We start from the raw sequence: 11,361 nt of genomic DNA, 5'->3' as shown, positions 1-11,361 counted from the left end.
GTTTTACAGTCGTTTTCTAGGGCCTCGGGCGGCGTCCCGAACAACACGGAAACGGCGTCATCAACTGATTAGCTTGGAAACGTTGATTGCTAGTTTCCCTGGTAGTAAATGAGGTCAGTCTTACTTCTATTTTGGAGAATTACTAACCAATCTGTTGTTTTGGTGTTTTCGCATACGAAACGCCATTCCGAAGCTGTGTTTCGCGGACAGTTCATTTCACGTTGCGGAATGCTCTATAATTAGGTACTACTACAAAGGATGTCCGGGAGTGGTACCATGGCGTTAAGCCAGTGGTTAGTGTCGACGAGTTCGACACACAGCTTCAAAATTGAAGCTACTGTGACAGAAGCTACTGTCTGAGTGTACGGGATATGGCAGTAGAACTCTAAAAGCAAAAAATTTCGAAATCTTTCTTTTATGGCGAGGGCAGTACATTCTCTCACCAGGTGCCAGTTGCAAAAGAAACGGTAGCGCTGCTTTCTACATTATTGATAAAAGAAGAATGCATCTAAATCCCAATTTATTTATACCCCCCCCCCCCTCCCCAAGAGGAACAAAAAGTACATGTGTAGCCATTTTTCGGCAATGGAGTAAACCGCCCGTCAAACCTTCTTTTTTTATTTTCACTTCTGTTGGCCATTCTTAATGGCTTTAATAATTACGAACAATCAAGATATTGTGTGCATGATCGCTTTGCGAAAGTACATACTATGTCTACAACACAATAGTAGTTAACATTTGCGAACAAATAGTTTCTCAGCCGGATTTTCTGCCCGCTGCTCAGTTCACCGTGGTGATTTCGGAACTAATGGATACAACCTCTGACTTTTAGCTCTTAGTTGCGCACTTATTAAGGGTGCTGCGGGCTCCTTCAATGCTATTTATCAATTTTACAAAGGTAGCACGTAGCTTTTGGGTCGCGGGACCCACTCTGCGCTATTCGCGCAGTACATAGCTTTCGCGTAAGAAACCCGATATTACCCGGTTACGCCCCCCGCCCTCCTCCTATTTTAAATAGAAAGGCCCTGCTAAAAACGTTTATTACACGTCATTTCTGGTCGAAAATTTGTCCTGAACATTCTTATGATTGCAACCTGGCGATGTAGCATGAAATTAAATTTTGTGAAAAAGAAGACCTGAGGGTAGCAATAAATAAATGAACTGAAGATCAACAAATGAACTGAATCTGCTCATTCCATTTCTTAAATGCTCGAGAAGATTCCGGTACTTTCAAAGCACGTAGATGCGTTAATGCTAGCCCCTAAAGCATTTTCCTAGAGATTTCCGCTGTAGAAAAATAATAAATATTGACGGAGCTGTATCGTTTCTACCGGCAAGCAGCGAACTCGACATTTTGGAACTGTCCATATTGTGTATCCTTGGCCATGTTGCCCCGTTTGTTTTTTTTTTTTTTTTTTTTTTTTTTTTTGCCTGCGTATATGTTGAAAATTTGGATTGACGGGGGTATGCCAGCAGTATTAAGGAATTCTATAATATAATCTTAAGAACCTGACAACTGGCGTCTCAACAATTCTTTAGGTGGTTAGAGCACTTGCCAATGTTTTCGTCAAAAATCTGGGCTGCGTTGTTTACGCTGTCCAACGTTACGCTGTCCAGCTGCTATGTTTCTTGAGATGCACTAGGGACAAATGTCGACACAAATGACACTATGAGATGTAACTTTTGCAGTTCTTGTTTTGTTGCCAAAGCGTTCACCGTAGCAATGGCTTAGGTCTGCATGCGTGCAGTCCATTTCCTCGACAGAACGTGGTGAAGGTACGTGATTGTGGAGACCTACAGCATATGTGTTGGTTGTGGTTTTGCGCGGTATTTGCGCGCTGCGCTGGGATCATTGTAAGAAGATTATCGAACAATTGTATTCTGGATTCACTAGAATGCGGTCTCCATTTCAATACGGAAAAGCTCGGGAGCGTTAATGCCGAGAGGCAAGCTTAAATATATGTGTTTGTCCGTGGTGTAACTATAGCTCGGAACTTCGGTCGTCTGCAGTAAGATACGAGAATGCGCACTTTGCATCCAACAAAATCAAGTATTTTCCGCCGCTTCTAGATTCGCGTGCAGTGTGTCTTGAATAGGCATTTGCTAGTGTTTGCACAGCTTCGCTTAAAGTGCGTACGCCTGAGCGCACGTGCAGTGCTATGACATTATTGATAGCAATGACCAACAACGGTGATCGGTGCATAGATTGTGATTTATTTATTTATTACAACAACATTTGATACAGAAGAAGGTCCCAGAGTTACAAAACTCAGGGGGACCTCCTATTAATACATAAAACATGAAAGTACAGTTCTACTGGCAGTAGATGTAATGCATAAATAAATCAGAATGTATTCAAGTCTGTAAGCATATATATACCTGAATTAATTAGAGCATAAGGCGAAAAAAAAAAAGAAACCGACAAAATAAACATACTGCAAAAAGAGTTATACAGCGAAAAGGATCATCAAACATACTGTTACGTGGCGGCAGGACACAGATGAGACGAAGGATGGGATGGGGTGAAGCGACCTATTTACAGAATGGGCATAGCGGCCATGACACCGACCTCGCGCAAGATGCGCGCCAGGAACGTCGCCGTCGCCGTAATCGTTCTTCGGTCAAGGGGATGTGAGGCATTGCCCACCTTAGTCCCGTAACAATACTGATAACATTTACATCATTAAAACAGAGGGGCAACCAAAAACAATATGTATTCATTTGAACAGCGTTCATGCCATTGAGGAATCATCAAATGTGGTAACGAGGTGGTGTTTGACACGTTTTATAGATGAATGAGATGAAATAGAAGTTTTGATTTCAGTAGGTAGTTGATTCCAAAGTGTAATTCCCATAAAATATACTGTAAATTTTCTATAGTTAGTTCTAACCTGACGCTATAGCAGACTGTTGTTTTCAGAGAATCTCGTGGGGTTGAGGTTAAGCAGGTTTGATTCTGTTAGGGTACCAAGGGATATTTCGTTCTTAACTACGTAGCAGTGTTGCTGTTTTGGACCTTGTGCAGCGTTTCGGTTACGCTTTATTCTGCAGCCACTGGAGTTTTACAGCTGCTGCTGTCGTCGATATTGCGCCACCATTGAGTCTGACCCTGTAGTTGGCTGGTGCGCTCATACGCACAAGAATAATTGGTTCAGATTTGCTAGCACCTGGGTACTTCGGTGAAAGCGCGTTGGCGTGTTGCCATGCCATTAAGATGGAGTGGAAGCTCTAGATCTCTGGCGTCCTGCTGAGTCCATAGGGACGCAAAGTTAAGAATAAGATGTTGAAACGTGTTTGGAAGTGTGCGCTCATGCTGCACCGAAAGTCTGCTGTCGCCGGTGCGTTGACACAGTGGCGTGCAGTATTTCTCGCAAGTTTGGTCTTTACCGAATTACTTATGGCAGTGCATACGCTTTTTGGAACGACGTTTTCAAGTGCGTGAAGATGTCAAGCTGCAAAGAGTGGAGTTGGACCTTTCAGTTTATTCTGAAGCGGCTTGAAGTGATATTACTGAAAGAAGCAGCTTCATTGATTACCGTTGCCCAAGTGCGGCTGCTGTGGTTGTTTGTTTTGGCATGTCATTGGATGCCAACCCACATACGAGCAGTGGGTGGCACCGCTGACCTGGGGCCGAATTCTCTAAAACGACGGGGCGTCGCTTTGAAACGACGCGGTAGCGCCATGCAAATGCATGTGTTCTGGGGTTGGGGCCGTCGCTTTGGGGCGGCGGGCTGGGGCAATCAGCGCAGAAAAGCGCCGTGGCAAGGGCGCGAAGCGACAAGTGAAGCGACGGGGGGGCAGTGGGTGTCACTTCGAGCCCTTGCCACGGCGCTTTTCTGCAGGTGATTGCCCCAGCCCGCCGCCCCAAAGCGACGGCCCCAACCCCAGAACACATGCATTTGCATGGCGCTACCGCGTCGTTTCAAAGCGACGCCCCGTCGTTTTAGAGAATTCGGCCCCAGCTCCGACGTCTCCCCCGAGCGTAGCCTGGTGGAGGGGGCCCGGATGGTCAGAGCAGGCCAAGGTGTCGCCCCGGACTGAAGGAGGACATCAGCTCTAAGGGTCTCCTTAATAAAGTTTACTGCTAACAACGTTTACCTTCTTTCCCTCATTGCATGAGAAACGACTAAGGTGGGCGTTTCCAACGCCACCTATTGTTGGTGTTGGCAGTTCGCCCGTCAGCAGGGTGTTTCTGATCTGTAAGAGAACGCATTGCAGTCGTTCTCGTTGCGTTGGCCGCCACGCTTGTTTGTGAAACGTGTGCCTAGAGCCAGTCGCTGTGTTTGTACCTCCTGGGACCCATCTTTGCGAAAGCGTAATGTTGCGCATGAAGCGAAAAACCTGTCGTCGTGAGCAGAGGATGGTTTCAACATTCCATGTACCTTCAACTGAAACTATTGGACGCGTGTCCGCTTGCTTGGCTGCAAATATATACGAAAGACAATAGTCTTCTACCGACCCTCCTACGTAACACCCTTTCATTTCTTCCTCTCCCACCCTCTAAGATCTTCCGCTCCCCTCCAGCTCCGCCTTCGATGAATGCACTGGAGATGTGCCGCATGCAATTCATTTTTTCTGTGTTCACACTTCTCGTGTGCCATATATTAGGACCTCTTGTTCCTCTTGTTGGAGAAGCTCGAGCCGACATCTTTTGTTTGTGTGCTTGCTTTGATCTTGTTACTCTTTGACACTGTTTTGACGCGTTGTTCTTTTTCATTAGTTATCGCAAAATTTAATCAAATGCGTGTTCTTAATTAAAATAACTCTTTAGTATCCTCGGTTATGTGCTTATATTTTGTATGCATTAGCATACATTTGTATACATTAACATGTATATACAATGTATATATTAACATTAACAATGTATAGATTAACATAAGGTATACTTTAACGTTAAAATGTATACATTAACATTTTGTATGCATAGCAGCGTTGCTGCTGGCATTATCAATCCCCTATGGATTGTGTAGGTGCCCGTGTTTGGAATTTACCACGCGAGAAATTGCCTCCACCGGTTGTTAGCATGGGAAGTTCACGAAGTGCTCCACTTTCGGCGCCGGCGTGTACCAATTCCTCTCCAATTACCTTTAGCAGGACTAATGGTCACTGTGCTGAATAGAATCGTGCTCCTTTTGTGTTAAACCCACGTTCAGCCGTCCCGTCGCTCAACGCAGCCGATATGGCCCTTATAGATAGCGGGCAATAGACTATTTAAACGATCGAGTTTTCGAAAAGGGGCATAGAGGAGAGTTGTGAATATTTTCTAATTTCATCGCTCTGCTTAAATTCTGCCTATTTAATTTATTTATCAGGATATTGTGTAGAGCACATAAGCCATGACCGGGGTTTTATCGCCTGATTTAAATGCATTGTTTCAGGGTTAACAGTGTGTTCAAAAGCAGAGACACTAGTTCCGCACCTCGCTACACTGGACTGCGTTGACGCCGTGGTTGAGGGTGCCAGCGTAAGGTATATGCCGTCGCTACCGGAAGTGGCGCCACTTTCGTCCGTGCTGTCCAAGAGCATGCCACGTGTTATTGCCAAGTCTCATCTGCCGGCAAAAGAGTTTGATAAGTTCTTTGTCATATATAACGGACAATTTTCGAGCCAACGAATTTAAAGGGTCTCTTCTTTGCTCTTGTGGTGGCCTCTTATTTGAGGAGTCCTACATGCTCACGTGTTCGACAGGGCCTGGCCGATGTAGTCGTGTATAGGGTTCATCCTCGTTTTTATTGGTGGTTTTGCCTGCGTATAATTGTATTCCTTTTGACCAACGTTTACTGTTTTGGCGGCACTCATGGGAGGGTGTGTGCTTTCTAAGAGTTCCTGGCAGAGTGGCTAGCGGTCACGTAGGACATGCCACTTAAAGGAGTCATGAAGACAAAATACAGGTTTCTTTTAATCGAAAGATTTCGTGGTTTATGGCGTCCCCAGCGCTTGCGCGGCAGCAAATGATGCCGTATTCACTGAGAAATTAATTTAGGTCAAAATTTTGATTCTCCCGCCAAATCGTGTGTTTCGGTGGCGTCTACAATGAAGTCATAACGCCGCGTATACAAACGAACTTCCACTGCGCCGTTCGGCTATGCAGCCTTGCTTCTCGTCAAACTGCCCAGATGGCGCTGTCATACTCAGCACACCACCGTTGCTTTGTTTTTGACCGTATTTACACCTGGCTTGTTTTTGTTACGGTAGAAAGTAATCGCTTCGTGAAACATGGGGTATGCTTGACAAACAGGGTCACGTAAGGCAACGTCGTTCAGGCCAATCGGCCAGCGACGTATAAGACAACTCCAAAGCGTCGGACTGCTGCGCAGCTAAAAAAAGCACAGTGCGCCCAGTACCAACAGCAGTGCGCATCGGTACTTCTATGTTTACGTGTACTTTCGTAACTTTTGCTGTTTACCGCACCATTCTTACTGCTGTAAAATGGATATGCATTGAATTTGGGCGCAAATAGCTCGTTCGGCAACCTTATTTAAAGCTCTGCCTCAATTGCGTTTGCTTTTTCCGGATTCAGCCAATCGTACAGCTGGGCTCATATGACATCATAGGTTCTGTCGCGGGAAATGAGCTAGTGGGTCGCGTGGCCATTCCATTTTTTCCTAATTATATAGCTTATTTGAGCAAAGAATACGTTAAAAGTGGTGTCAGTGTGATTCTAACGAGGCAACCTTTCGAATGAACCGAACTTGTGTATTGTCTTCATGGCTCCTTTAAGCCGGCGCTCTCGTTGGCATGTGGCGCGCTAGCCCGTACTGCGAAGGAAAGAACGATATGCAATGTATGGGTTAATATTTATTGGGCAAAGGGGTGGCCAGTGGCCTAAAAAAATTGGGGATTATTTGGTGAGAAGGTGCAGGGCTCCTGTGGGCCCTAAATTCTTCGGGCAACGCATGATTCTTTTGCGGACTCCCACAGGGAGAGTAGCCACTCCTTGGTACGACTGGTATTCGTGGCTGTCGACCACACTTCATATAATGGCACCGGTTGGGCGCATCGGAATCGGAATTTACGGAGGTCCCCACAGTCCCACATGATGTGTCGAAGTCCTTGCAGAGCGGGCAAGGGTAAGATTGTTTCCAAAACACCCTTAGCCTAGCGCGCCCTTTCCGGCAGCTGTCGCCAACGCTTCGTCCGCTCTGTACGGCAGCAGTGCCGAGGTCAGCCAGCCTCGCCACCTAGGATGAGAGTAACGTTTGGTATCTAGCACAAGCCAAAAACGTGTGGCATGTGTTCGCGTACCCTCCGCAGAACGAGCAAGTGAGTGTGCCAGGTAGGTTTTGATTGCGGTGTGTGAGGGTTTAGATGAGTCGTTTGTTAGTCTGTATCGGTCGGAGAAGGACATACCGCCGCCTATTCAGTGTACGATGTGCCAGGTGCGTACTCTGCTCGCGAGAAGGCGCAAAGTACGTGTGGGGTCCGCATCGCCCACCGTTGGGAGCTCTGGTCAAGCGACTGGTCCCTCGGGTGGGGGCACTGTCCCGCAAATATGTTGTTTCTGGAGCTTCATGAATATGGCGTGTCTCACTTCCATATGTAGCTTCGGCGCAACAAATATGTTAGCGGTTTTACGAAACAATTTCCTTGTGTGGGTGGCATGACCAGCATCGGCGTTCTTCTCAGCTGGTATTATTCGGCGATACTACAGTGAGTGTAGACGCTGTAGCCAATGTAGAAATACGAACCATGAATTGCGGTAAACGATCATAATTTGCAAATAATTTGATAACCTGGAATATGCGTTTGTGTGTGTGCGTGTGTGTGTGTGTGTGCGTGCGTTTGTATGTGTGCGTGTATGTGCGTGTGTGTGTGCGTGTGTGTGTGTGTGTGTAACCGTGCGTGCGCGTGCGCACTGGAATGCGGTAAAATTGTGTGTGCCATGTAGTATACTGCAGTTCATAATTGGGCCATATTTCATTTTCTACGCAGGTAAGCTGCCTCTCTGCTCCCGCCAGGGACTGAACAAGGCCGCACCTCTGGGCAAGCATCGATGAAAGCTGGGATTGTTCTATATAGTTTCTTCTTCATCGCTTCGGGCTATTTATTTATCGCCGACTAATGATTATGATGGCGAACCTTTGTCGCTCTTGTTTTTCGTGAATAAGGTTGCGCCGCGTACTGAACTTCGCCGGTCCTGCTGTTATCTGTACTGCGATATTGTTTGGTGCCTGTTTTATCGTTCGATTAATCAATGAAAAAATCATGCATCCCTCCATCTAACAACGACGATGGTTGAACGCGACGCTTTCTCACGATGGATTCTTCGGTTGGCCAATCCCACACTGCAAGTACGTACTACTATGAGATATATGTATCACTTTTCTAGAATACCCGCAGGAACTCTCGCGTGTACACTCCGTAAGTAAAATGCTTGGGTTTGTGGTGCACGGTGCAGATTGGTACCTTCTGCTTGGAGTTCGCTTCAACCACGTCGAAATGGAGCAATCTGGTCGACTGAGCCGGCTTCATAAAGAAAGGGACGCAGGTTCCACTGCGGCCACGGGGGAAAGATTCTTTTTTTTTTAACTTCACTCACCCACAGTCATATTTTTTCTTCGGGTGCGGGACAACCCTTGAGGGAACACTGGGACTCGTTGCAGGATGCCAGACTATTTCAGCGGCTACGTGGACTAGACTGAAACGCTGTTTATTCTAAAAACCACGCTTGGTTTACACACAACACACGGCGCAGGGTGCACACTTCACTCGCAACGCTTCTCCGATCCAAACGCCGGCTGACCTCACTGGTCGACGTCCGACTCTCAACTACCCGCTGTTGTCCCCTACACCCGGCAACTCCTTCTTCTCCACCCCATAAGAACAAACAAACGAAACACAACTCAATACAATAGCGACAAATGAGTGGCACGAAGGGCGATCCGAAACTATTTCCTAAGAATTTAGGCGCTTCGACCTTCCTCCCGCGAGCCAAGGCCAGTTCGGGAAATTATGCCATTGTCTTGTACAAGAGCGCCTCAGTTATCTCGTTTTCCGCCTCCCATCGCCGCTTCTACTCTCTCGCCCTTCTTGTCGTCTGCGGCGTCCTGGCACGCAAAACCTTGACACCCACGTCCATTCGTCATCATCGTCAGCGAAAGTTGGCTTTCCTGCAGGGCGTATTGGCGTACAACGGCATCCGTGAGGACACTGAAGCCTCGCTTTAATAAACGAGAGAACCAACAAGTTACAGTCAGTAGCTGTGCCAATTAACATTCCAGTCTTACAAGCGCCGGATCGCCAACATTTGGAAAACGTAACGCGTGAAAATTTAAAGCAGCCACTTCAATATTTTGTAGCCGCACATTTTGCAACTCACAGTCGGTGCCGATCTCGTTTTCGCGCGACTAACATCTCGTTTACCTGATCTCGTTTAACCGGTCTCGACCCGATGGAGGCTAAAGTACCCCCGCTGGTAGCGTAATGGTCATCGCACCAGACCGGTATTCTGGAGGTCGTGGGTTCGGATCCCACCCGGCGGGCATTTTTTCTCCGCTTCTTTTTTTTCTTTCCAAATTCTTTATCTGTTTCAATATTTGGAAAGAAAAAAAAAGAAAGCGGAGAAAAAAATGCCCGCCGCGTGGGATCCGAACCCACAGCCTCCAGAATACCGGTCTGGTGCGATGACCATTACGCTACCAGCGGGGATATTTTTCCTTCACTTTCTGGGGTATTTATGTTAAGGTATTTTTGTTTCCTGCGCTTAGGGGTGGTAGCCAGCGCCACTCGAACTACTCGAGGTGAAGGAGACCTTCTTCTTAACCCCCGGGCCGTGACTCGAGTGTCTACGACATGTCCAGAGTGGTCGACCAGCGTTGAACCCATTAAACTCCCTATGGCACCAAGACTGCCCCGTGTTATAGTACGCGGACTACATGAGACGATGGCTACGATAACGACGACATGAGACGCCGACAGCCTGAACCCCTAAGGGTCTTCGCCCTTAAAACCAAACCCCCCAAGAAGGGAACTGACAACTTGATACAGAAGAATTATGCAGAAAAGCCAGTATCTGTTAGCGCAACGGAATGGTGACTCACGCCCGTGTCCCTGCTTTTACAAATCTGATAAGCTTCGGCCTTCGAGCTGGCAAGTAGTTGTAGTGTTCGTGGGAGCATCGTTTGAAGGGTGCAAGTAGAAGGAGCAGCTACTGGTGGCGGTACTTGCTCTGTAAAGCATGATACACGTTTCACCTACTGCAATTGTAGTGAGGTGAAACGTGTATTCCTCCTCACCCATGCGGTGGCAAGTATATCGGCCAGACGGGACGATGCATAAACGTCCGCTTAAGAGAACGTTCCGGGCCTCTGAAGGGAGTACGGTCGTCATCCCGTCACTGCGGGAGTGCTGCTGCGCTCCCTAGTTGAATCAGTCAGTATAGTTGTGCTGAGGCACAAAAGCCAGCGCACGCGGGAAATCGCCGAAGCTTATCAGATTTGTAACAGCAGGGACACGTGCCGGAAACACCATTACATTGGGCTAACAGAGGCCGAGGTGGCTTTTCTGCATGATTCTTCTGCGTCAAGTTGTGAGCTCACTTTTGGAGGAAGTTTTTTAAATGCAGAGCATTTCTTTAACTCACGATGTCACTCGTTCTAGTTGTCCGTCGTAGTCCGCACCCCTCCCCCTACACTATATAAAAAAAATAATACTTACCGGCGCCTGGTTTCGATCCCACGACCCTGCGGGCGGAACGCAAGGTACATGGTGCTCTACCCACTGCTGCGCCACAAAGATGACACAGAATGGAGGGCTACGAACGCGCCTTATATCCTTGACTCATTCAAACTACGTCAAGAAGCTGCTGATACAACAGCAGCAAGAACAAGAACAACTTCAACAATGACGTCACCCATCGACTCCCTCGAACTCAACCAGAGGCATCTAGACGTCGACGACGCAACAACAACAGCCAGAGAAGAAAAGAGAGAGAAGAGAAGAATAATAGTCATACCCACCTGCTAATAAATGATGTACGAGACCACGTAACTACGTCTCCTCATTTAATTACAATACAACAACCAACACCAACAAGTGCAACAACATTAACGTAACGCAAACTACTTAACGTCGTGCGCCCCCGGAAATGCTCTGCATTCGATCGTGCCCCTCGCGAGGAGGATGTTTCCTGTGGTACAACGACACTCGTCAACATTTTTTTTCCCATGGATTGTCTTGCCTCTGCGCAAAAAAAAAAAAAGGTCTTGTACGCATGCTAGATAATAAGTCTTTTTTTAATAAGATGTCTGCTAATAAAATTTCAGTTGTCAGACCGCGCTCGCGTTGTCCTTTCTTTTCCTTTCCCGTGTTTTCGTGTGCGCTAACCAACATGAGATTCGCATATTTCCAGTTGGTTTCGGT

The 11,361-nt window shown here is 47.1% G+C and overlaps 1 protein-coding gene across 1 annotated transcript in view; it reads left to right on the top strand.

The window, feature by feature from the left end:
• Nucleotides 1-11,361, top strand: part of LOC144149266 (inositol-trisphosphate 3-kinase A-like) — a 488,782-nt gene that overhangs the window by 274,462 nt on the left and 202,959 nt on the right. The window lies entirely within an intron of this gene.

Source organism: Haemaphysalis longicornis, unplaced genomic scaffold (assembly GCF_048455015.1).
Source record: "Haemaphysalis longicornis isolate Haplotype H1 unplaced genomic scaffold, Haemaphysalis longicornis Haplotype H1 scaffold_8, whole genome shotgun sequence".
Taxonomy (NCBI): Eukaryota; Metazoa; Arthropoda; class Arachnida; order Ixodida; family Ixodidae; genus Haemaphysalis; species Haemaphysalis longicornis.
Note: the sequence above shows the minus strand (reverse complement) of the source record. Positions and strands in the feature narration are given on the sequence as shown.